At 42.5% G+C, this 27,247-nt stretch overlaps 1 protein-coding gene and 1 pseudogene across 6 annotated transcripts in view; one reads left to right on the forward strand and one right to left on the reverse strand.

Moving 5' to 3' along the window:
• Positions 1-10,229, reverse strand: part of AZIN1 (antizyme inhibitor 1) — a 31,155-nt gene extending 20,926 nt beyond the window's left edge. For 2 of the 5 annotated variants that reach the window (XM_082434323.1, XM_082434320.1), the window contains exons 1-2: positions 9,880-10,221; positions 4,977-5,114 (exon numbers count right to left, since the gene is read on the reverse strand). The gene's annotated coding sequence lies outside the window, so the exon portion shown is untranslated. Of the gene's footprint in view, positions 1-4,976; positions 5,115-9,879 lie in introns of all 5 variants that reach the window. The other 3 variants (XM_082434319.1, XM_082434322.1, XM_082434321.1) reach the window with 3 other exon arrangements.
• A 13,283-nt stretch (positions 10,230-23,512) lies between these two features.
• Positions 23,513-25,625, forward strand: LOC309647203 (large ribosomal subunit protein eL8 pseudogene; annotated as a pseudogene). The gene has a single exon. The product of its transcript is annotated as a large ribosomal subunit protein eL8 pseudogene (transcript).
• The last annotated feature ends 1,622 nt before the right edge of the window (positions 25,626-27,247 follow it).

The following is a 27,247-nucleotide window of genomic DNA, read 5'->3' on the forward strand; positions in this document are numbered from 1 at the left end:
GGTCCAGTGGTTAGGACTCCATGCCTCCACTGCAGGGGGTCAGGGTTCGAGTCCTGGTTGGGGAACAAAGATCCCACAAGCCAGCCCCCACCAAAAGAAAGAAACAGATCAAGAATAATCTGAAGTCATATATTCAACGTAAACCTAATATTAAGTTCAGTCTGTATGAGCACATGAAGTATAGCAGGGAGCTGGATCTTAAGAACATGCTGGGCAACTAAAGAATTCAACTAGAATATAAAACTGAAAAGCCCCTACAGTCAAGAACAGTTTATTAGACAAACCTAAGGAGAAAGAAGAGAATGTGTAATTCTTATGATTCTTATTAACAGATATTTTAAGATTAATATGGCTAATACCACTCACATTCACAGTAACAATTATCCTAGAGTGATGCTGTCCAACAGAACTTTCTATGATGATTGAAACGTTCTCTGTCACTGTCCAAAACAATAGCCATTAGCCACATATAATTCCCAAGCAACTGAACAGCTGAATTTTTAATTTTATTTGATTGGAATTCTTTAAATTTATATAGCTACCTGGCTAGTGGCTACTGTACTGAACAGAGCAGTTCTAGAGAATGCTGTTTTCATAAAAAAATTTTAAACTTCTGAGGATCAAGTCCACACACATCACAGATAAAAAAACAAGAACAAAGACCATGGTACCCCCAAATAATTTTGCTCAAGGTAACAAAGATCAATTCACAAGTTTACAAAACTAAACAGTAAAGGAAAGAAAGGTCAAAACTCCACACCAAGTAAATCCTAGAGAACTGAAATGTGTGCTTACATAAGATAATGAAGAAAGGTGGAAAAGTTTAGAGCAGAGCATTCCAAAAGGGTTTTATCATCTTGGCTCCTGCTGCAACTCACTCAGTTACAGGCATTTAAGACCTCATGGTGGCTGGGTATGGTTTGGGCAGGCTGAACTTCATCAGCCTAATCCTTGCAACTCAGTATGCTGCACAAATATTTTCTACTTATGCCATAATGTTCTTCACATTATTCCCTGGATTAGAAAAAAGGATGGCCAAATCTTTGTTTCGGTTAGGTTGTGACAAACTGCTTCAGTGTGCATGGATGGCCCTGGAATGGAGGTGAAGGACAAAAGCATCTGTGTCTTCCAGGCCTTACCAGCACGACAGCATTGCACTTGCAACGGCCTCCTTAGGCCGGTCTGAACAATGGCCAGCCTAAAACTGCAGCCTACCATTTACCTAGATTTTATAGCTTAGGACGTACAGTTTACACAATATCTTATCTACTCCTAATCAGAAGAATTAAGTGTCTCTAAATGCTTTTTTGAGGGCAGAGGAGAAAAACCCCAAACTCAAAAACTCTGAAATTAAGACCAAAGGGAGTGTAATGAAATACACAGATTGGTAGCGACTATTAACTTTCTCAGCTCACTATCTTCTGTAATAAATGCAAGAACAATTTTATTCCCTTTAAAAGCGGTCTACACTGCATTCTAATCTATTTGGCCCCCCCAGAAAAGTTTAAATTTGCCTGAAGAAAGAATACCATGTCCCCCAAACCGTTTTATCCATTAACATCCTATTATTCCCATTGGGCTTATAGAGAATGCTTTTTTGCTACTTTACACAAGCAATGAGGCACCACTGAATACTACTTTTTGCATGCCAAGGGGATACACATACTTTAAAAACTGGTCCCTAAATCTGTGTGTTTTCAATGATAGTTTTATTCGTCTTCGCGGTCAAAGAGCACCAACAACCATTAATAAAAGTTCTGTGAATTTGCTTACATCACAGAATCTTTAAATTACCAAATATTGGTAATTTAAATTGAATATTTAAAATTTTAGACAAAATTTGTCCGTTTAGACAAATCAATTAATTGAATCCCTTTTCTATTCTTAGAAACAAAACATTAAAAGGTATATGTTAATAATTAATTCAATTTGACTTCATCACTAGATCTGCTAATAAAAGCAGCTGGTTAGAAGAGAATTTAGTTTTCTGAAACAGACTTTAAAATTTTTCCATTAGGCTGATCTATTAATTATAATCGGAGCTCTAGCTAAAATACCTTGAAAATATAGCCCACTGAAAAAACTACTGCAGTGTAGAGCCTAAGAAATTTAAAACGTACACAAAAACTCTTCCACAACTAGAGCCCTTCAGTAATCTGAGATATTATTAAGCTTAAGCATTTGTTATGATATCTTTACAGTGCTCACACATTACACCACACACACTTCCAAAAGAAGAAATTTTACTATGCAAGCAGCTTATAAAGTTTCCATATACTTAATGAAATGAACTATCTAAAAATTCAGATGGTTACCTGATTTGAAAACCTAAATCTGAAGCCAAATCCTAGCGCTTAGACCACCTGCACAGAAATCCTACTGGAGTACTAGACGTATAACATGGTTCATGTAATTATATGTTTTGCAATGCTATGTGCTAAGTGTTTTCCATGAAGGCCAGTGTATTAAATCCTTTGACTTCTAATTTTCCAAACAGTATTGTCGCTCCACAGGAAACATCAGGATTTCAATGTCTAGTACTGCAAACAGCTATTAATATCTAAGGACATTTCCGGAATGTAGAATTTCTCTTGCCACCTTTACTAATTCTAGTCAAGAAACCTTTGGGGCAAAATATCTTTCTGGATTCAAAATTTCTGATTTTAGAATGGCAATTTAATACATATATGTTTAATATATTATTTAACGCTCTCCAGGAGGCAGCAGAATTAGGAATATTAGCACTAAATGGGATAAGTCAAAATAAAAATAGCCTCAAATTAGCTCAGATTCAGGTCAACTTTTTGTTCCCCAATCAGGTTAAGTCACATCAAGGAAGCTATACATTTTTTTTTAACTTTTCAATTTTGGAATTACATGAATAAGGGATTGTGGCTGTAGCTTTATAGCAAAGCACCAAGAACTAAAGTTTCACTTAACATAATATACACTGTACCTGGGCATAATAAATCAGTCAGTCACTTTGGCTGCCGGAACCTTCAGAATGAAGTGTTAGCATTTTCTATCTGTGCCTATATACACTACACCTCCACAAACAAAAAAAGAGGGGGAAATTATAGACTTTCTGAGTTCTACAATATTAATTATCTTAAAGACTTTTCCCTGAGTTGGCAGAATCATTTATAAATGTATGAGCTCACTAATATGTTTCTCAAGTCTAAGAGGAAACACCAATAGAAATATAAAATATAATGCAAAGTTAGGTTTCCATTAAAGAGACTTGAAATAAAAATCTTATCCTTTAATATGGTCTTCCTTAAAACATGAAGCTTGTTATGAAATTTCCATCTTAGAATCTATTCCCCTCTCAACTATGGAGTCAACTACACCCCACCCAGAAAAGTTTTATATCTCTAAGACAACTTGGGAGAAAACATCAGATATGCTGGAAGGAGAATAGATGACTAACAAAAATTAAAGAGATAACTGGCTTGGCACTGAACTGGTGGCAACTGTACTCTTTAATATGCATACAAGCCACTTGGTTAAAATGCAGATTTCTGATTCAGGTTTGGGTGGAGCTGAGAGTCTGCAGTTCTATTCTAGGTTATGCTAATGCTACTGTTCCAAAGACCACACACACTGCATTAACAAAGGGCGATTAAAACCCTCAAAAAAAGAGAAATCATTGTATCAATTTACAGTTAAAGGAACTGTTCTAGTTCAACTTTATTTTACAGCTGTGATTTAAAAAATAAGCAATTCGCTCAAATTCACACAGCTAGGAGAAAGCCAGTATGGGAAACCCTCCAGTCTGTGTTCCAAGTCAGTAGAACTTTCAAGAATTCGTATTATTTAAACTGTTTCCCCCCTTTCTCTTTAGACTTAAAAAAAGAAGTCTAAAATTGTAATTTGAGGTTAACAGTAAACGTGTTGAAAAGGTCTGCTTTAACATACGCTATCCAATTAGATCTCTTTCCTGAAATTTTCTAATGTTACTCCCTCCAAGTCTCTAGCCCACTTAAAGACATCCAAACCTCAACACCAAAACCCAAATTTCAATTGCAAGAAATCTACAAATAATAAAAAATTTTAAATGAACCACACAAATCTAGCAGCACAAGTTCGAACAACAGTTTACTGTGGAACTGCATTTTGCACAGAGGTTTAAATTCAAAGTTAAATCCATACACAGAAAATCAAGTATAGTCAAAAACTATCCCTGAAAATCGCTCGGGAAGGTAGCCGGTTGAGAGACAAGCATGTATCATCTCTCAGTAATACCTCTAAAGACAACCAGTTTTTCTACCAGGTGAGTAGTATACAAAGTCTTTTTGTGAAAAAGAACATAAACTCTTAGAAATTACATTGTATTTGGCAAGATGCTCATAACTAGAAAAACAAGAACTAAGATTCACCTCTTATATCCCATGCTCTGTGGAAGAGGTTTGAGTGGAATGGAGAGCAGAATTTTTTGCTTGAATACTTGAATTCAAGTATTGAATACTTGAATTTTTTACTTGAATACTTGAATACTCCAAATACTTGAATCTAACAAGTTAAATGGTTGAATGGCGTGATAAACTACTACCCACACCTCATTAAAACACAAACAAAAAACCATCTCTCCAACTTATATTAAAATCTGGAATAGTAAGATTTCCTAAAACTTACCCTGTAGTATGTACTTAGATATAGTAACAAATAAGGATCCAGCCACTAGTAAACAATGCATACAACTGAATCAACTTTAAAGGTAAGTGGGGGAGTTCCCTGGTGGCCTAGTGGTTATGATTTCAGGCTCTCTCACTGCCATGGCCTGGGTTCAAGCCCTGGTGGGGGAGCTGAGATCCCTCAAGCCACCCAGTTCGGCCAAAAAAAAAGGTGGGGGGCGGGGTGGGGCATAAGTGGTAAATACAATTTCAAGTTTTGAAAAAGACTGAGCAACAAGAACTCTCCTTTACTTCTATTTTACAAGACCGTCCCTCACCCTCTGCAGATGTGAAAATACTTACATGGACAAGTTAGGAGATGGAACCCCCCTATCATCAGCTAGGTTCCCAAGGTGGCTCAGCGTTGAAGTCGAACTGCTCTCTATACAGCACTTCTCCTAGGCCCTCTGGGTAGTTGTATACTTGGTCAGAAAGTTCGCCCTAAAGAGGAAAATAAAAGTATATAAGTCCAGTGGTAAAAAATGTTAGGTGGCGCTTCAAGAAGGTTAAATTGATGTAAAGATTAAGTGCGGGAAGAAGTTTTAGTTTGAAGTGTTTCATTAAAGCACATTACACAGGGCTTCCCTGGTGGCGCAGTGGTTGAGAGTCTGCCTGCCAATGCAGGGGACACGGGTTCGAGCCCTGGTCTGGGAAGATCCCACATGCCGCGGAGCAACTGGGCCCGTGAGCCACAATTGCTGAGCCTGCGCGTCTGGAGCCTGTGCTCCGCAACAAGAGAGGCCGCGATGGTGAGAGGCCCGCGCACCGCGATGAGGAGTGGTCCCCACTTGCCGCAACTGGAGAAAGCCCTCGCACAGAAACGAAGACTCAACACAGTCATAAATAAATAAATAAAAGAACGTGAATTTCTTTAAAAAAAAAAAGCACATTACACAAAATGATGTTTTCAAAGGGTTTATCACAGTACCAAGTACTTTTTTATGTAATAAGCATTTCCAAGCTGCTAGAGTACAGAACTGACAGAATTTGAGGTCATGGTCATCTTACCAAGTTACTCTATCTACCTACTCAGTTTCCAGTCTTCACCGAATTTCATTTTTGCTTTTATTTGTCCTCCAAAACCCAAACTTCTAAGTGGCCTAAAATTTTAAGATCTCCAAATGCCCTCACTAACCTGGTGTGTGTGCAAGATTTTATATGTATATCTAATAGTCTGAAACTACCCACAAGCCTTCTTCTACTCTCCAAATTCTAAGTTCTTCTTTGCTTAAGTGTAAAATCCTACTACATATCAAAAAGAAAAAAAACATTTTGTGGCTTAGCTAATACACTAAGTACACATGTGAAATAACTTCTGAGACCTGCCTTACATATCCGACAAGTAACCTCTTAAGGTTTACCTCCTCCTCATTCCTAATCTAAGTCACTCTACTATCACTAGGAACAACATATGAATGTGAACGTGCTCGGCACACTACAAAATGCTAAATAAGTTTTAGAAGTGGTTTTTACCTATTATGATTTGACAGGATAGACTTATCACCTCTAACCTAAACAGCTACATCTATACTTCTATTTGTAATTCAGTGATTGCTACCTTAAAGTAATACAACCTGACAGTATCTGCTAGAAGATGGGTGGTAAGAAGGGAACCAGAAAAATAATGAAATTTAGGAATTAGAAGAATCTGAGATTTCAGAAGCACTCTAGACACATCTTAAGCATATCTCATCTCAACCAGGATAGAGGCACCCTTAGGGGAGGTAAAATGTTCTTTCAATCTACTAGGGGTATCCTGCTCACATGCTCAATGACACTTATGGACAATGAGGCAAAAATCCATACTAGTATGCAACAGTGACTATATCATCACATTAGATTCCAACTAAGTACTCCAAAACAAAGGTTCCAATTCTTCCCAAACCAAGGTAATTTTAAAAGTAAATTAAAAGCCGACTCACGCTAGCGACAGAGACAGAGTTTCTCCTTAACTGTTCTAAGGAATAGGATAATTATCCTGGCTGAGACATTTTCATCCACACCCCCCCCCACCCCGACCCGCTATATAGATCAATAGCTATTTTGCTGCTTAATGCAACCCAGGAGCAGTACTGTGAAATGTTGAGAACATTACACTTCAGACATTCAAGAATGTTCTTCAGCAGGATCTCTAAAATATTTCCACCTAACGAAAAAGATACTAGTAGGAAATGAAGGCTCTAAACTTTGAAAGGCACCCTTTAATATAAATAAAAGGGGTACAGGGCCATTTACATACAGGATGAACTGAATGTTCACCTGTACAGTCATGATAAACCATAAGAGAAGGTTAAATAAAAATATGAAGGGTTTCCCTGGTGGCTCAGTGGTTGGGAGTCCGCCTGCCAGTGCAGGGGACGTGAGTTCGAGCACCAGTCCGGGAAGATCCCACATGCCACAGAGCAACTAGGCCCGTGCACCACAACTACTGAGCCTGCACGCCTAGAGCCTGTGCTCCACAAGAAGAGAAGCCTCCGCAATGAGAAGCCCACGCACAGTGACGAAGACCCAATGCAGCCAAAAATAAATAAATAAATAAATTTATTAAAAAATAAAAATATGGAAAAATAGAAGGGAAAGGGAAAGATAAATTTTTCTCATTTAGAATGTTTCAATCAGTTGGATCATGTACAACACTGCAATCAAATTCAATTGTTTGAAGAGAATGACCCTTGCTACACTATCTTGGCAGACAGCACAGGGAGAACTAGAGTTAACCGCGTCAGCAGCTGGCCAATAAATCACCAAAAACCTCCCATCACTTTTGACAGTAACTACCCAGAAACTTAGTATCCCCCAAATTATCAGTATTTCTCTGAACAACTTACACATTGCCTTTACCAATGACTTTTCAAGTTGTTCTGGGTATTCTTTCCAAAAACCCCAAACCCTAGTCCAATCATGAGAAAAATATCAAACCCAAATTGGGGACATTTTACTGGATATCTGGCCAGTACTTCTCTAGACTGTCAAAGACATGAGAAACTGTCACAAATCAGAGATGACTGAGGAAGACATGACAACTAAATGTAGTGTGGTATCTTGGATTGGCCCCTGGACAGAAAGCACATTAAAAACTGGTGAAATCTAAAGAAAGTCTGGAGTTTAGGTGGGAGTAATGTATCAAAGTCAGTTTCTTAATTTTGACAAATGTACTATCAATACCTCTTATAATAAGGTAAACGAGGTGAGAAGTACAAAGTAACTTCATGTTATCTTTGTAAGTTTTCCATAAATCTAAAATTATTCCAAAATAAAGTTGTTTAAAAAAAAATTAGGCAACATAGTCATATAATGGACTACTACTTGGCAGTTAAAAGTAACAATTTACTGATGAATGGATGAATATCAAAAACATTCTGAGTTAAAGAAGCCTTTTACAAACTACAACGCATACAGTAAGTATATGCCTATGGAAGTTGTAGAATAGACTTCCATAATAACTAACCTATATGGTTAGTAAAAAGTCAGAACAGTGGTTGCCTCTGTGGGTTGTGAGGGATGGAGTTTGAAGGGGCAAAAGAGAATTTTCTGGGTTTGATGGCAATGTTCTCATCTTTTGTTAAAGGTCTGGATTACTTTTTTCTGTCAAACTCGTCAAATGGTAAACTTAAGATTTGTACATTTTGCTGTTATGTGAATTTTACCCTATTAAACTCTATTTAATGATATGTGCATACTGAAGTTGGAGGGGTGAAGTGTTCTGGTGTCTCCAACTTATTTTAAAATACATAGAAACATAAGATTGATGAGTGCACAGTGGAATGGCAAATAAAGGAAAATGTTAAGTGTTTACTGAACGTAGGTGAGGGTACAATTCTTTCACTCCCTCTGTTATGTTTGAAAATTTATAAGTTAAACCTGGGTGGCAAGAGGGACGGCACTGATTATTACTTGATTCCGGCGCCTACCATATCACCTATAATCATCAGGAGCCTATCTTTTCTTCTAACTCTTCTGGGCTTATTTGCCTTCATAACCAGCATCTGTACTCTCCTATAGTTGCAAAAGAAATCAAAGGACTGTTAGAGCCTTGCCCTATAATCATTAGCTGTATTTCTGCCAGGCTCTTCTACATCAACCTTTTCTTGATCACACATCAATTCTCTCCCTTAAGTGTCCTCCGGTTCCCATCCAAGCAGGGGGTTCAACGGTGGAAACCCGACGGGACACAAAACATCTTAATGTATCCACGAGGCAACCACAAAAGCCAGTTAAATCTGCTGAAACATGGGGCCGTAAACTGTGTTCCCGACCGTTTCAGGTCGCCGAACCAGCAGTTTAGCCTAAGAAACACACGTTCAGGATATACACTGGGGAAGGGTTAAAACAGCACCATTAACTGCCAAAACAGTGCTTGATAAGCCACCCAAGCCTACCGCTCTCCCTCTCTCTGCCCTGGAATCGTGGCGTGGCCGGGAAAACGAAGCCATGGTGACTAATCCTCGGGCTCCAGGAGGTGGCTGGGGTGAGTGAAGGCGACTCGGCCCAATCAGGAGCGCCGCAGGGGGCGGAGCAGCAGCCCCGAGGCTTCCAGAAGAGGCCAAAGGCCTCTCGCTCGCTACCTGACACCGGGGCTTCCCCGCCGCCTGGCCCCTTGCGGCGTCAACTTTCCTCCAGCAGAGGGGGGCCGCACTCCCCGCACCCTCGAGCACCCGTCCTCCTCCGGCAGCTGTCACAGGAGGCCGGCGCCGGGCCCGCCCCGCTCCATTCATAACCCAAGGCCGCGGCGGTTGCAACCGGTCGCGCTCCCGCCAGGCTCCCGGAGGCGAAGGCGCGCCGCCGCTCAGGGTCGGACGGCGGGACCAAGGCCCCTCAGGGCTGCAGCCCGTCCCCCTCCCCGGAAACAGCAATGCACCACGGGAGCGGGGTGGGGGCCGCACGCCGCCCGGAGGCGCCGCCGACCCCCGGCGGCGAGACCCCCGCGCGCGCCCCCCACACATACGCCCCCTCACCCCAACAGCAGCTGCTCGGGCTCGGCCCGGCGGCCAGCGGCCGCCCGCCGCCCCGGCCCGTCGCGCCGCCGCCACCGCGGAAGCACCGGCAGCCGCCACACACGCCGCCATCCGCCATGTTCGAGGCGGCCGGCCGCGGGGCGCTGCGGGGACGCCGACCGGGCGGCGGGGCCCAGCCGGAGGCACCCGGCAGCACCCCGAGGCCGGCCCCGCGCCCCGGCCCCGGCCGCGCCCCTCGGGTCGGTACTCACGTGAGATAACGGCCCAAAGAGTCGGGTAAAGCGTCTTCTCTTTTTAGGCGGAATTTTTAAAGAGGGATGTGGTTACCTTGAGCAGAAATACCCAAGGCGGCCTGGGCCATAGGCTGCGGGGACGACGTGGGGGGAAAAGCGCGGCACCGACACCAGCTGTGCAGCAGTGGCGGCGGCGGCCGAAGGAGAGAAATAGAACAGCGCGGGCAGAAGAAGAAAGGCGAGGGCTGGGTGCGGAGAGGATTCAGCCTCGTCACACCGCAGAGCAGAGAGCGAGAAAGGATGAGAAGAGGCAGAGAAGGCGAAGGAACGAAACACTGCAACCGAGCGAAGAGCCAGAGAGTGTGAGAAGGCGGCGCCAGAGACGCCATTATTTATATCAAGGGGGCGGGGCATAGTGACGTCACAGCGGCCGGGTCGCCGCGGGAGCCGGGCGGAGCGGGGCTGCGGCCCGGAGAGAAGGGAGGGGGCAGAAGAGAAAGGGGTACGGCGCGGAGGGAGAGAAAGGGTCTGGGGCTGGGCGACCCCGCGATGCAGGTGCCCGTCGTCCGGTAGCTTCCCGCCCTCGGCAGCTTCCCCGCCCGAGGAAGACCGCCGCGCGGACGTGGGCGGGCTGGGGATAAGGGAGGTGGCTCCGGCAGAACGCTGCATCGCCCGCGCCCCCGCCGCCTGGGCGCCTGCGCTCACTCCCGAGGCGGGCCCGGGCGCTTTAGGAACTGGGCCCGGCGGCCGCGGCGCCGAGCGCAGTCCGGGGCCATGGGCTGCGCGACGCGTGCACTGCCTGGAGAGGGTGAAAGGGAGGTCCGTGCCAGCCACCCCCGGAGACTCCCTCCCTCGAGAGCCTCCGCTTTGGAGGGCTCTGTAGGCTGCGCCTGGGGACTGCCCTCCCAGGGTGAAGCTCCAGTCCCCGCGGGATGCAGCGCTCCTTTTTGGAAGCGAGTTCCTAATGGCCAGGACGGCTCGGCCCAGTGTTCGGGTGGTTGCAGAGGCTCGTGACCGCGTGGAAATGTCCCCGTGCTCGCACGTTGCAGTGTGGTGCAGTAGGATTTTTTTTTCTAAAGGAGTGACATTTGTGTCTTCCTTTTTAAAAGAGTTGGTGCAGTCAGACCCAGTCCTTATTAATGAAGGACCAGTGTCGTAGAGGGCATTATCGACGTTACAAGGGCACATTACTTTAACCCCCTAAGTCTCGTTGCGCGGTCATTGAATTTTACTACTCCGTAACAAACTTATTTTTACTGGCGAACCTAGGACGACCTGCATGGCTTTTAGTTTATTCTCATCTTTTTAAAATGTCTTCGCTCTACTCATCAGAAACCCTGAGTCCTCCTGTGCTAATGCCTTGCAACTCAGACTCAATGAAATATGTACTGACACACCCCTCCAAAATCTTTGAGATAAAGACCCAGACTTTTTTCCTCTGGTACTTGCCGACCGTCTGTTTACTTTGTGAGCTGCACTGTGGTTGATTACTAAATCATGAGATAAGAAAGTAAGAGAGAGAACATTCCTGAGTAGAATGGTAGCAACGCTGAAATGTACGCTCTGGGATGAAAGTATTAGGTAGAAATCAGGAGCTGTGGACTTTTCCTGATTTCATATCTCCATATTTCACTCTGCTGTCTCTTGATTTTCTCTTTCACTCTATAAAAATTATTTTCGCTTCAGAACATTTATAAGCACAGCACTTTACTAGACCCCGTCCCTGGTGGAGGGAGGAGGGCTAGAAATGAATACCCCACCTGAAATCTTGCTTACAATCTAGCAGGGGAAATAAAACAACTACACAAAATAACTAAATTGTTGACAGATAAATAAAATGTTGCACGGAACCTAGTGGAAGTGGGAAATGATTGCAGCTAAGTGAGAGAAAGGCTGGTGGGGAAAGGTAGAGATAGATTTTGAGAGCAGACATTCCAGACATGGGAAATAAGTGAATTTGAGAGCAGATATTCCAGGCAAGGGAACTATGTGAGAGAAGGCACAGAAATGGGCCAGTTCAGAGAACCGAGTGACCTTTGTGACTCCAGCTTAGGGCATCGTGTTGCAAATGAGATGGAAAAGGTGGGTTAGGGTGAGATCAAGAAGGGATCAGAGCTTGGACTTCATTCTGGAACCATTTAATCAGGGACATGATATACTCAAAGATATTTTTAAAAGATTACTCTGGCATCAGTGGAATTGAAAACAGAAAATGTGGAAGAGGGAGACAGTGAAGGATACTCTTATAGCAGTTAAGAAGAGTACCAGGAGTTTCAGAATAGATGGGAGGGAAAAGTCAAAGAAAGAGTAGAGGTAATCTTGAATGTCAAGGGAAAGGAGAACTTGTCAAATGATTTGGAGATATGAAACTAATCAACAGGGAGAATTCTGGAATCATGAACAGAGATAGAAATAAAATGACCTAGTTCAGAGGGAAGACTATGAGCCTTCTTTGAGCATAGTTTGAGCTGTTGATGAGATATCCATGTAAAAATGGTCCAAAAGCCCCTGGAAACGGAGATCTGGAACCCTTTTGGCTGTGAATTTGGGAGCCTCTCCTACAGACATGATAATTAAGGAAATGTTAAGGTCTACAGGAAAAGGGATATAAGCACAGGACTTAGAGAAATGCCAGAGAGAAGATAGGCCAGTAAAGAGGACCAGCCAGAGGAGTAGGAGGAGAATCACAGTAGTACCATGTCAAGCCATTCAAGAAAGATGTTTCAAGATGGAATGAATGATCAGCATGTCATATCCCTGAAATGGCTGAAAGGGGGTTCTGATTTAGGAAAATGGCAAGTCATCGGTAAACTCCAAACTCAGGTTAAGAAGCCTGGATTTTTAACACAAAAATGTTTCAATCATGGGAGTGATTTGAATTTTAGAAAAGGGGAGAGTGTAGGGGTGGGAAGAAAAAGGACTATACATGTGTGGCAGGGAGAACACTTGGAAAGCTATTATAAGGATCCAGTAAGGAGAATGATAAGGGCCTGAAAACAAGTTATGTGTGACCTTTAACTGAATTTCAGTGGAGTGGGAGGCACAGACATGTGGCAGAGGTTCCAGTGGGGAGCAGCTGAAGTGAAGTCAGTGAATGTCCACTCTTTCAACTGGATTAGACCCTAATCCAACATCATTTATACAATGAAGCAACCCAACAATTTATCATTCAAACTATGTGCCCTCACAATTAGTATTTGTGTATTCAAATCTAAATAATGCTAGCTTTTAATGAATACAATGGAGCCTTAAAAACTGTATTTCAATGAACTAGACAACATAGTATGTAACTTTAACAGAATGAAAGCTGGCTAATGAGAACAGCATATTTAATTGCGTTTCGGGTTCGAGGTTTGGGTTTTTTTTGCCAAGTCAGGTTACACATACACAAAAACACAGGTAGTGCCAGAGAAAGTATTATCATTAAATAGAGAGCCTGAAGATAAAATGATATAATACCATTCACACTTAGATCATACTGGTCTGTTGATTCAAAGTCGTTTGCCTTTGTGCCAGTAGATATAAAAGACTGAATGAATTAGATTGTTGATAAAGACAAGTCACTCAAAAAACAATGGGTAAACCTAAAATTACTAGCCTGTAATAGAAATATCTTGTAGTCACATATATAAATGTGACAAAATAAAGAGCCCAGTGGTAACTGAGAGTGAAAAATCCTAATTTAATGGGAATGTTTAAAGAGAGCTTAATAAGAATTTCTATTGCTAAGGTACATTCTTAGAGTATGCCTTATTATGTAGAAAAGCAAAATATATAGATTTCAAATAGTTAAAACAGTCACACTTTAATATGTTATGATATTTCAGTTGTCCACCACATCTTTTTGTGCACTGATAATATTCGAAAAAGCTAACTTGCTTATCAAGAATCTGGTGCTATGTCTTTTACGGACAGGTAAAAATGAGTAATTACTCACTTGCTCTGTAAATTACTTTGCTGAGCGCAGAGTTCAGATTATACACCATTCTCTCTTTGAACAGAATGGATATAAGGTGCTATCCTTTATTTGCTAAGAATTTGTTGTTATAATCTTTTAGAGTCGTAATTCCTTTACCTAGGTTGATTTTCACCTCAGATGAGGAATCACTTAATTTGGAAGGAGACTTTTTATTGTCATATTTAATTTTTTTTTCTCACAAAATGTAGGGATCAGGTCAGCAGGGGTTATGTGGCATTCCAGTCCAGGTACCCTGCATCCCAGCACTGATTTGAAATCGCTCATGTCCATCACCCATATCTTTGTCCACAGGACAATTTGAACTATAGAATGGTATGCCTGGCAAGCAAAGGGTGAGAGAGCCCAGATACAAACCCAGTTTGAGGGAAAAGAATTTTTTTCTATTTTCATTGCAGTGGTTGTGTATGTCATTAGATATGGGTCAGCCTATCTCCCAAGTGATTTGGATGGTTTCTAAGATAAGCACGTCATAAGCAATACACTGACGTCTTTTATTACTTCAAGAAATAACAAATTACTCACTGTTAATTTAAGAGGACTGTTTTGGAAACCTGTGTAAAAGGGCAAAGCAATAATCCAGCTTTACAAATTAAATGTAACATACAAGTATTCCCTCGTGCTCCAGTGGTTAGGACTCCAAGCTTCCACTGCAGGGGGCACGGGTTCGATCCCTGGTCAGGGAACTAAGATCCCACATGCCACACAGCTTGGCCAATAAATAAATAAATGAATAAATAATTTAAAAATAAATGTAACATACATGATTAGAATAATCAATGGATGTGACCCATGAGTTTACTCCCTCATATCTTTCTCTAATCCTTGGAAGTTAGGAAATCCTTGGAAAATTAATCTCATTTTCACTTTGCTGTCAGGCATTATCTGATAAGTGTTTTGTTTGTTGGGTAATACATAGCAAGATAAGCTTGTATCTCTCTGTCTCAAAACAACTTCCTGGCAAACATCCTAAACTTTTTGGTTCAGGGCATATAGAAGATAGGAGCTGTGAAATCTATTCTTGTCCAGTTTGAATTATGGTTTACTCTATTTTTTAAAATAAATAACCTAGCCTAGGTGCTGTCACCTGAGCACCTAAATGGTTATTAATAAGTAACTGCGGGCTACATTTTATTTAATGAGAATTTTTGTTACTTTGTCATTTAACTTGAAGTTTTGCAAGTTCTCAGATAAACATTTATATCAATCTAAATTTGCTTTACCTAATACTAACTAAAAGGAGAAAAGGCCATGCAGTAAAGACAATAAAAGATTAGTTCCTTCTTTACTTAAATAGGGAGAAGAAACGTAAATGACTTGATTTCACAAAAATAATATTTTTGTGTCATTCAACCATCTGTAACAACAGTAGTTTGAGAATCTTCATTTCATCTAGGTCCTACTTGTCTAAATCACTTAATTCTAAGCCACCTCCATTGCTTTTATTTATTTATTTATTTATTTATTTAATTTTTTTGGCCGCACAGCATGCAGGATACTAGTTCCCTGATCAGGGATCGAACCCGTGACCCCTGCAGTGGAAGCTCAGAGTCCTAACCAGTAAACGGCCAGGGAATTCCCGTCCACTGCTTTTAGAAAATGTATTCCTCATTCCTTTGGGAGAACATCTCCCCTGCCATACCCTGAGTTCTGCTGGGAACTGCTACCTTCTCAACCTTCTGCCTTGCTGGGACAAAGTAACCAGTTTAAGGGTTGACAACTTCTCACCCTCTCTTGGGGGCAGAGGCAGCTCAATAACGATTGGCACATTTTTGATTCAGACCTTGGTTGGAGGGAGGAGGAATGGACGAGGGAATCATTTTTTCTATGGCTCAAGTCATGACAGTATGAGCCAGGAGCTGCTGCCATAAGGGTCCCAGTAGAAAGCTATGTGAGAAAATGAAGCCACTGCCCATCATGAAGAAGGGATAGTCAGCATTCTAGTTGTCCCATTTTTCTTGCTCTTCAGTTATGCCAACAGAAAAATTCGTCTTTCTTACTTAAGTTTTTAGTTCCAACTAGCTTTCTGTACTTGCTACTAAGAATCAAGGCCTACACAGGAGAGTGAAAGGAAAAGACCTTTATTTAGGTTAAAAAAATCAATTGCATGGGAATTCCCGGGCGGTCTAGCGGTTTAGTGCTTTCACTGCCGTGGCCCTGGTTCAATCCCTGGTCGGCGAACTAAGATCCCACAAACCGTCTGACCAGCCAAAAAAAAAAAAAAAAAAAAAAATCAATAGCACAAGTACAAGACAGGAGAGACCTATTGTTCATTAATTATCTAAATAGTGCCTAGAGAAGGTAGTTGGCCACAAGCTTGCCATGAACTGATAAGGCATGTGTGGAATTGCTAAAAAACAAAAGCAAAACAAAAAAAAACTTGAATGCAATAATTTTGAACATTCAATAAATTAATGCATTAACAGAAGTACAGGTTAGAAGGGAAGTAGTGGTTTGGTTTACTGTTTTGGTCAGAAACCAACGAACAGAAAAAGTAACATTTTGGGGGGAAATTTTTATTGTTGCAAAGTTCAAGGTAGCACATTGTACAGGAGAATGAAAACAAGATAGTTTGGAGGAGGATAGCCATAAAGGTGAGGAGGTCTAGAAACAACATATTATTAGGAGTGATAAAAATATTAGAGATAAATTGGGGAGAAAAAAACACAGGGAAAATGAAAAAAAAGTAAAAGCAAAAGCTACAATTTTTTATACACCAAGTGCCAGGCACTAATGCTAAAGCCTCTTATATTATTATTTAATTCTTCAGTAAGCTTGTCAGGTAGGTCTTACTATGCCCATTTTACAAATGAAAACACAGAAGTACAGTGAGGTTATGTAAGTTGCTCAAGGTCACCCAGCTGAAAAAGAAAAGGTCCAGATTCATGTCCAAAGATGTCTAATGCCCAAGACCCAGCTTCAAGCCCCTCAACTATATTGCCTCTTTGGACTCATCTATAGACTATGTCAAGCTCTACAAGTGGAGAAGAGAAACTACAGTGTCAGTCCAGACAGCGGAGCTAGGACCAGTGGGTTTCCTTGGCTAGATGTGCTATCTCATTCCTCCCCTTGAGTTTCCACAAGGTTTGGTTTGTGCCTTTCTATAGCCCCTTTAATTTCTTGTCTTATGTTATTGTAATTATTGTCTGAACTTTGTGAAAAGTTCACAAAGCTTCTTTATGGCAAGGATTTTATTCTTATTTTTTTAATCTGATGGAACACTCAGCACAGTGCCTTGCACATAGACCTCTGATTACTTCCTAACAGCGTAGTAACTGGCAGTGCCCTAGGATGTCTTGTGGAGCAGAAAGCTATCAATATCTTGTCACTGGACTCACTCAGAGATACAGAGGGGATTTCTGCCCTGGGAGGATGTTGGAGAAGAGGGACCTCTTAGACACTTTCCTTACTTAATCACAAAGTAAAGGTGAAACATATTCATTACTACTCATTAAATATTATTTTTTAAAAACCAGCAAAATTTAGCATTATTTTAACTTTAAATGTGATGATTGCATATTAACATATGAAGTTCTATTTCTTTATAATGCATTATTTACTCATAGTAAAATTAGGATGCATTTTATCTGTGATTAGCCATTATTGATTCCTCCTCCTCCCCAAGGAAATCAATAGCCTACAGTAGGAAAAAAAAAAAAAAAAGAAAAAGAAAAAGAAAGAAAAGAGAATGCCTCTAATTTGAGAGAACTGAATAGTGCTTGTTTGTTTGTTTTAATTTTAAATGGTAGTCATAAAAATGGAGATAAACTATCCAAGAAAAACTGGGGTGTTTTATGTTTACTTGTGTGCCTAATTACCAAGAAAAGAGTGTTTGCTTTTCAAAGAAAGTGAAGAAATAGAAAATGAGGGACACTATAATAGTATAACATTAAGAATGCTTTAAAAGAAAAAAGTCTCAGTCATTGTTCTTTGTACACAAAAACAATGGTGCTTAACAACATATTTGATTCCTAAGTCAAATTTCCAGCTGCCAGCAGCAGCCCTTGAGTGGGAGATGATTTAACACAGAGGGTCTGTGTTGTGGCATGCCTCTTACTTCCCAGGCACCGTACCCACTGGCAGCAGAGTTACATGACTATCAAGCACTGGGATCCAACATTTGGTTGCTAATACCACAGTAAAATGATGAACCAAACCTTTTAGTTGTTAGAGAACAATGGTCAGAAAATCAAAATCAATATTCTTCCAAATATGATGAGCTGGCATTACTCAGGGCCTCCCGTCACTTCTTGTTCTGCCTCCTGGTTGCTTAGATCTGGGGGAATTAGATTAGACTGGGCCAAAGCCTGAGTGATCAGACAGCCCCAAAGAGTAATTCAGACTTACAGGAAAGAAATGGGACTACTTATTCTACAGTGATAGCCCTAGTCATGAGGAGAGAAGCCCTTAGAGAAGCTCCATAATGTTCTGTCATTTTTGACACTTTGGGAAACTGCCAAACCAGCTTACTTGAAGTTCAGCCATACTCATAATCCTACGCATCCAGAATACTGAATGTATGGGTGAGGAAAGCAAGAAGGTACTAGAATGTGTGTCAACTATGGGGGCCTACAAAGCTCACAGAATTAGTAAAATCAACAATGAAAAATAAAACTAGAATTTCAGCTTTATCGTACTAGAGTAATAGCACTGAAAATGGGAGAATAGCCTTTGTGTTTTTCCTAAGTACATTCTAAATTGTAATCTTAAATTTCTGAATTATTTCATGCAAGTTTTTAGTTGATCAGTGTGCTCATAAAATATTTTTAGAAAACAGATGAAACTTAGGAGTGCTAATTTAGTAAAATGGGTATCAAGATCTTGTAGACTGTGTTAAACTATTAGGATTTCTAAAGATATATTTGAAATCAAATGATAAAATCCTGTGAATCGCTCAATGTTTCACAGTTCGATAAGATTGGAGACTTTTCAAATTAGGAAATATTTTCTTCACGCCTGCCATATTTCCACTCAACTTTAAAATCAGTACCTAAGAACGCCACAGTCCAAATTATAATCGTTGGATAAACTTTTTTTTTTTTTTTAATAAATAGGTATTTTTTATAGTGGATAATGTGAAGACTTCAGATGAAATAGATTGAGAAACTGATTGGAAATTGAATGCAAACTAAGACCACTTGACTGTTACTGAAATGAATAGCCCAGTTTGCTTTTTTTTTTTTTTTTAAAGAAATTCACGTTCTTTTATTTATTTATTTATTTATTTATGACTGTGTTGAGTCTTCGTTTCTGTGCGAGGGATTTCTCTAGTTGCGGCAAGTGGGGGCCACTCTTCATCGCGGTGCGCGAGCCTCTCACCATCGCGGCCTCTCTTGTTGCGGAGCACAGTCTCCAGACGCGCAGGCTCAGTAATTGTGGCTCACGGGCCCAGTTGCTCCGTGGCATGTGGGATCATTCCCAGACCAGGGCTCGAACCCGTATCCCCTGCATTGGCAGGCAGATTCTCAACCACTGCGCCACCAGGGAAGCCCTGGATAAACTTTTAATTTGGCCATCTTTTCTCCTGATAAACTCCTGTTTATCCTTTAAGAATCAGTGCAAGCGGGACTTCCCTGCTGGTCCAGTGGTTAAGAATCTGACTTCCAATGCAGGGGACTCGGGTTCCATCCCTGGTCAGGGAACTAAGATCCCACGTGCCACAGGGCTACTGAGCCCACGCGCCACAACTACAGAGCCCACCCGCTCTGGAGCCCACGCACCAAAAGGAAAGATCCCACGTGCGGCAACTAAGACTGACACAGCCAAAAAAAAAAAAGAATCAGTGCAAGCATAATTTCCTCTCTTGAAATTTCTATGACTTTTCCCTCTAGGTAAAATTGCCTTCTTTGTGTCCCACCTGTGCCTGTGCCCACCTCAGTGGATTCAATATTTATTAAATTGCCAGTTTAAGTGAACTAGCTACAAAAGTAATGAGTATGAGTGTCTAAGAATATAACTGTTAGATATTATGGCAGGCAGTCGCTAAAATGGCCTCCAATAATCCTGCCCCCTAGTAGTCACACCCTTATGTAACCCTTTCCCCTTGACCCTTGACTTGTTTCTAATGAATAGAATTTGGCAAAATGTTACCAACGTCTCAGAGACGTTACCACTGAGATTCGGTTGTATGAGACCGGGGCCCTCTCTCATTCACTCACTTTCAGAGAGAAGACAGCTGCCATGTTCTAAGTGCCCGTATGGAGAAGCTTACGTGGTAAGATACCAATGTCTCCAGCCAACAGCCAGGGACCGGAGGCTGCTTCCAAGCTCACTCAAAGCTTGGAAGCAGATCCCCCAACCACACCCGACCCCGACCCTGGCAAGCCTTGATATGACTGCCGTCTGAGACCCAGAGAAGGTCAATAAATTGTCAAGTTCCTATAGCTAACAAATAGCAAAGCCAAAATTCCTGTCTCTTTTCTGCCTCTTGATTCAATTCTCTGCTGTCTCCTCCTATGGCTTTTCTCCTCTTCTCACTGTTTCCTCTCCCTTGGATAATTCATCCATTCCTACAGTTATTTGACAAGACGATGCCTATGACTCCAAAACGGCTATCACTAGTTTTGATCTGTCGTTAAAGTACAGCTCCGAATGGCCAACTGCCTCTAGGACATCTCTTCTAGGATGTCCTGTGTTATCTCAAATTCAAGATTTCTTTATCTATGTAACATGATCCTTAGTTGTTCCACATGGTTAGATGCAAAGTCTCACTTAGCTGTAAGACTCAAATGAATCTTGGTCCCAAACTAAATTCATCACTGTCCACTCCTTCCCCCTAAACTGATCCTCCTCTTTCAGGTCTCCCCTGCCCATGCTTGATATAACTCTCAGCCAGGTTCAAATTTTTGAAAAATTTTAATCCCTTCTTTTCTTTATCTCTCCCACATAAAAACCAAGTTCCATTTGTTTTTATTTTGAAATTATCATTTTTTCCCCTCCCTAGTCCAATCCTATACCACATCATGTTTGGATAGTTGCAAAATCTGTGGCAAGCCCAAATTTTCCTGCCCCAATCCACCTAGCATGGATATTTCTCATACTAATCTTCCTGAAATGCTGTTTTCATGTCCTTCCACTGGTAAAAACCCATAATGAAGCTTTGCTTCTTACAAATCATATCTTTTTTTTTTTTTTAACATCTGTATTGGAGTATAATTGCTTTACAATGGTGTGTTAGTTTCTGCTTTATAACAAAGTGAATCAGCTATATATATACATATATCCCCATATCTCCTCCCTCTTGTGTCTCCCTCCCACCCTCCCTACCCCACCCCTCTAGGTGGTCAAAAGTAGACTGCCTATTTTCTCTTCATTTGTTTGGTCTGGTGGGTTTTTACCTTCCTCCTTCATCTGCTGTGTGTTTCTCTGTCTTCTCATTTTCCTTAACTTACTGTGTTTGGGGTCTCCTTTTCTCAGGCTGCAGGTTCGTAGCTCCCGTTGTTTTTGGTGTCTGCCCCCACTGGGTAAGGTTGGTTCAGTGGGTTGTGTAGGCTTCCTGGTGGAGGGGACCGGTGCCTGTGTTCTGGTGGTTGAGACTGGATCTTGTCTTTCTGGTGTGCAGGACTGCGTCCGGTGGTGTGTTTTGGGTTGTCTGTGACCTTATTATGATTTTAGGCAGCCTCTCTGCTAATGCGTGGGGTTGTGTTCCTGTCTTGCTAGTTGTTTGGCATAGGGTCTCCAGCACTGTAGCTTGCTGGTCGTTGAGTGGAGCTGGGTCTTAGCGCTGAGATGGAGATCTCTGGGAGAGCTTTCACCATTTGATATTACGTGGAGCCGGGAGGTCTCTGGTGGACCAATGTGCTGAACTCGGCTCTCCCACCTCAGAGACACAGGCCTGACACCCGGCCGGAACACTAAGACCCTGTCAGCCACACGGCTGCTAGTGTTGGAGGGTCTCCTGCAGAGGCGGGGGGTGGCTGTGGCTCACCGTGGGGACAAGGACACTGGCAGCAGAAGTTCTGGGAAGTACTCCTTGGCGTGAAGCCTCCCAGAGTCCACCCACAAGTCATGTCTTGACTCCTCTGCTGGCTTATAAGGCTCTTCAGACCCCAGCCCCACCCTTGGGAGCCAGCCTTCTAAACCCCCATACAAACCTTCAGCTTCGGTTTGTCTGGTTTGCTCGTGGGCCCTCGAGTTATCCATGATCGAGTTATCCATGATCGTGTCTGCCTCAGGGACTTTGTACTGTTGTTTTATTGTCTACCCAGATTCTACTGTCCGAAGTCCCAGCTGAAGTCCAATATCCTGTTTGGATCCCAGGAGGCCTGTCCCACCGTTACTAAACTTGACATCACAGGTCTTTCTGGGCCTTTAAGGCCACTATGACTCACCGAACTACCCTATTCCCATCCCATATAAGTGCCAAAATGTGAATGCCTCTGGTCATCCATCTTATCCTGTACACTGGTCCCCAAACTGCCCTGTGCCTTCCCACACACATTCCCCAGCTGCTCCTTTCCTTCTCACACTTTTCTGTTTTCTCTGGAGCCCCCATTTCATGGTGAACAAATCCTTCCACATCCCCAGTCTGTCTCCCATTCCTTGCCTTAACTGAAACCTGGCTATCGTCTTGAATTGAGGGGTGTTTACTCTAACAAGCCTCACATACTTCAGGGTTGGAAGGCAGGATTGGCCATTTCCCAGCTCCACAATATTACTGCCAGACCATTACTCTGAAAATAAATAGGAGATTAAGTCAGCTGGCCTGCCCACGCCCTATCCATGCCTGTATCATCTGACACCTTGCTGCCACTCCCACGACAGTTAAAAAAAAAAGGCACTTAGGTCATTGTCCTCCTTTCCTAAAGTTCCTGTATTTCAGCTTTAAAACAACTTTCATTATTCTTTCTCCTTAAAAAGATACTATAGTAATAAAATTCCCCTATAATCTCAGCTATCCCCACCCCACTCCAGTGATGGCCACCATCCCTAACTGGACATGTATCCTTCTGAAGTTGCAGTCTTGAATCTCCTTGTGAAGTCAGTGTTTTTGGAGATAAGGTTTGGGTCACCTTAGCTGTTTTTACTGCTCAAATCCAGGGGCCCTCACCTGCCCTAAACTATTCAGTATTGGAGTCTTCAATCCCAATATTCCTCCCTCTGATCGCAACCTCCTTTACCTTCCAGCAGCCTCATGCCATCCCCATACCTGCTCTTCAGGTATAATTGCCCAATTTTTTTTTTTTAAATCAAGCTGAAATTCACAAAATGTATAATTAACCATTTTAAAGTATAAATTCTGTGACATTTAGTGCATTCAAAATGCTGTGTAAATACCACCCAATCTGCAGATTCAAACGTGATTGCTATCAAAATCTCAATGGCTTTTTTTGCAGAAATAGAAAAACCCATCCTAAAATTCAAATGGAATCTCAAGAGAATAGCCAAAACAACCTTGAAAAAGAACAAAATCGGAAGACTCACACTTCTTAATTTCAAAACTTACTACAAAGGTGTAGTAATCAAAACAATATGGTACTGTCATAGGACAGACGTATAGACCAATGGAAGCTAATAGAGAGCCCAGAAATAAACCCTGAATATACGGTCAAATGCTTTTTAGCAAAGGTGCTAAGACCATTCAATGAGGAAAAGACAGTCTTTTTAACAAACGGTGCTGGGAAAACTGTATATCCACATGCAAAAGAATGAAGTTGGACCTTACTTTACGTCATATACAAAAATCAGCTCAAGCTCTCTCTGCCAGCTGTTCAAGATGCCGAAGGGAAAGAAAGCCCAGGGCAGGAAGGTGGCCCAGGCCCCTGCTGCCGTGAAGAAGCAGGAGGCCAAGAAGGTGATCAATCCCCTGTTTGAAAAAAGGCCCAAGAATTTTGGCATTGGACAGGACATCCAGCCCAAAAGGGACCTCACCCACTTTGTTAAACGGCCCTGCTATATCCGGCTGCAGTGGCAAATCCTCTATAAGCAGCTGAAAGTGCCTCCTGCGATTAACCAATTCACCCAGGCCTTGGATCGCCAAACAGCTACTCACCCGCTTAAGCTGGCCCAGAAGTACAGACCAGAGATGAAGCAAGAGAAGAAGCAGAGGTTGCTGGCCTGAGCTGAGAAGAAAGCTGAGGGCAAAGGGGATGTCCCCACCAAGAGGCCACCTGTCCTTCAAGCAGGGGTTAATACTGTCCCCACTTTGGTGGAGAACAAGAAGGCTCAGCTGGTGGTGATTGTACATGACATGGATCCCATTGAGCTGGTGGTCTTCCTGCCTGCCCTGTGCTGTAAGATGGGGGATCCCTACTGCATCACCAAGGGGATGGCCAGGCTGGGACATGTGGTCCACAGGAAGACCTGCACCACCATTGCCTTCACACAAGTCAACTCGGAAGACAAAGGGGCTCTGGCTAAGCTAGTGGAAGCCATCAGGACTGATTACGATGATGATATGACAACATCTGCCGTCACTGGGGAAGCAACATCCTTGGTCCAAAATCAGGGGCTTGCATTGCCAACCTGGAAAAGGCAAAGGCCAAAGAGCTGCCTACCAAACTGGCCAGCTGAGTGTACACTATTGAGTTTTCTGTACATAAAAGTAATAAAAATTCTTTGGCCAAAAATAAACCCAAACAAACAAAGAAAAATTAGCTCAAATGGGAATTCCCCAGAGGTCCAGTGGTTAGGACTCAGCGCTTTCACTGCGGGGTCCTGGGTTCAATCCCTGGTCAGGGAACTCAGATCCTGCAAGCCACGTGGCGCAGCCAAATAAAACAAAATAAAATAAAATAAAATAGTATATATGAGCTATGTATTATATGCACATACACAGAGACTGTAAACTTCATGAGATTTGGGGCTGTATCTCGCCCCAAACATTTTTTCCCACAGGTCTGGTACACCACAGTCTTGTCCCACAGGAAGTTTTCAATATATATTTTTAATTAAATGAATGAAGGAGAGAGAAAGAATACTCTGTTTAATTCTTCCATTATCACCAGCATTATTTTTCTAAAATTCAGAGGCAATCAGGCCATTTTTGGCTCAGAATTCTTGCATGACTTCCCTCCCAGTGCCTCCGGAGTCGAGTGTGGACTCGTTACCTGGCAGGTAACCTCCCTCCCTCTGCTCTCTGCCATCCTCTCCACCCCATCCTCATCACGGTACAATGGAGGGAATGGCTTTGGCCTTTGTGCACTTGGTAAAATAGGGGCAATCGACACCACCTCAAGGATTGCTGAAACTATTAAATGCGGTGACATCTGAAAATGTCCGGCATATACTTGAGACCAGTCAATTCATGCTGGTTTCTTTTTCTCCCTCCTGCACCCTGCTCTTCAGCCACATTGTAGTTTTTGCTGTCTCAGAGCACACACATAGTTTCATTCCTCCAAGTTTTTGCTTATCCTTTTCCCACTGCTTCACATATGTCCTCCTGGTCACTCTATAAAAATTTCATGAACATTTCAAGACATATCTCAAAGTGCATTTACTCAGTGAAAGTTTTCTGACTCCCCCAGGAGATTTAAAATTGTCTGGGGGCTTCCCTGGTGGCACAGTGGTTAAGAGTCTGCCTGCCAGTGCAGGGGATATCTGTTCGAGCCCTGGTCCGGGAGGATCTCACATGCCGCGGAGCAACTAAGCCTGTGCGCCACAACTACTGAGCCTGTGTGCCACAACTACTGAAGCCCGCGTGCCTAGAGCCCATGCTCTGCAACAAGAGAAGCCACGGCAATGAGAAGCCTGCGCACCTCAATGAAGAGTGGCCCCTGCTCGCCGCAACTAGAGAAAGCCCGCGCACAGCAACGAAGACCCAACGCAGCCAATAAATAAATAAATAAAATAAATTTATGTATTTAAAAAAAAGCTGTCTGGGAGGAAGAAAAGCTTACCTCTACCCTTCTAGGTTCTCTGGCTGGTCTAAGAATGAAATTGATGTAAGACTGATGAACAGGAGAGAATCAAATTTTAATCTGTCCATACGGAAACCCTACATACACGAGAGGTTCAGAGACAGAAAGATAAAATGAGGCATATATGCCATCCTGAGCTAAGGAATGGGATCAGGGCCTGGAACTTCCAAGGACAGGAAGGCAATTTCAGAATGATAAGAAGAGCAGATGGCTGGGAATTAGATGTTTACGCTGCCATGTAGATGGCGCTGCTTAGATAAAATTTATTTCTGATAATAACTCTTTTTCTGGGAAAAATCCCCAATTTTAATTCTTCCAGGTAGTTAAGGGAGGGGCAGTAGTTTCTCTTGAGCCTACAGGGTCTCCATTGCCTTTAGCACAAAAGAATCCACATGCCAAATTAGCACACCTTAGGGAGGCCTGTTCTTAACCCTTACAATCCTTTTTAAAGCTTTCATGTAATTTTGTAAGTTTCTTAAAAGTTTTCTTTTTTTTAAATATTTATTCATTTATTTATTTGTTTCTTTATTTTTGGCTGCATTGGGTCTGCGTTGCTGAGCGCAGGCTTTCTCTAGTTGCAGCGAGCGGGGGCTACTCTTCGTTGCGGTGCGCAGACTTCTCGTTGCAGTGGCTTCTCTTGTTGCCGAGCACGGGCTCTAGGCACACAGGCTTCAGTAGTTGTGGAGCATGGTCTCAGTAATTGTGGCTCGTGGGCTCTAGAGCGCAGGCTCAGTAGCTGTGGCGCACGGGCTTAGTTGCTCCAAGGCATGTGGGATCTTCCCGGACCAGGGCTCGAAGCCGTGTCCCCTGCATTGGCAGGCGGATTCTTAACCACTGTGCCACCAGGGAAGCCCCAGTTTCTTAAAAGTTTTCTAAGAAACTTTCATAGAATTGTCTTGTGTTATAATTATTTGTGGGCATATCTTATGGGCATATATGTCTTATCTTCAGAGCCCAACACAATATTTATTAAATTGACTTGTTTTTTTTTTTTTTTTTTTTTGGCCATGCTTTAAGGCTTGTGGGATCTTAGTCCCCTGACCAGGGATTGAACCCTGGGCCCTCAGCAGTGAAAGCATGGAGCCCTAACCACTGGACTGCCAGGGAGTTCCATTGAATTGAATTTTTTTGACCAGGAAATTTGGGGCTTAGATTTCATAAATGAAATACATCATAAAGTCTTTCCAAGTACAGTCTCCCTATAAATAGCTTCTCTCTTTATGTGATAACATCCAGCCTGGCAATTTAGCACCCTTGCCACCCACAGCTCTCTGGAAGATATAGCTACACAAGACAGTGTAAGATAATGTGACTTCTAGGGATGGGCGGTGGAGGTGATGGGGGCGGGGAAACGCACAGCTGATTGGACCAGGGGTGAGCACACACCTGACCCAGCAAGAACCAATCATTTGCTCAGAAACGACTTGTGTGGCCCAGGTTTCCTCAGAAGAGCCAGCCTAGTTCCTTCCTCTATGAAGGACTTCAGTGTGTGTTGTCAACTGAGGGTGAGTCCTGGAGCTTACCGGCTATGGTGTAAGTCCAGGAAGGCCAG

The sequence above is a fragment of the Balaenoptera physalus genome (assembly GCF_965194825.1).
Source record: "Balaenoptera physalus genome assembly, chromosome: 17".
NCBI classification, from domain to species: domain Eukaryota; kingdom Metazoa; phylum Chordata; class Mammalia; order Artiodactyla; family Balaenopteridae; genus Balaenoptera; species Balaenoptera physalus.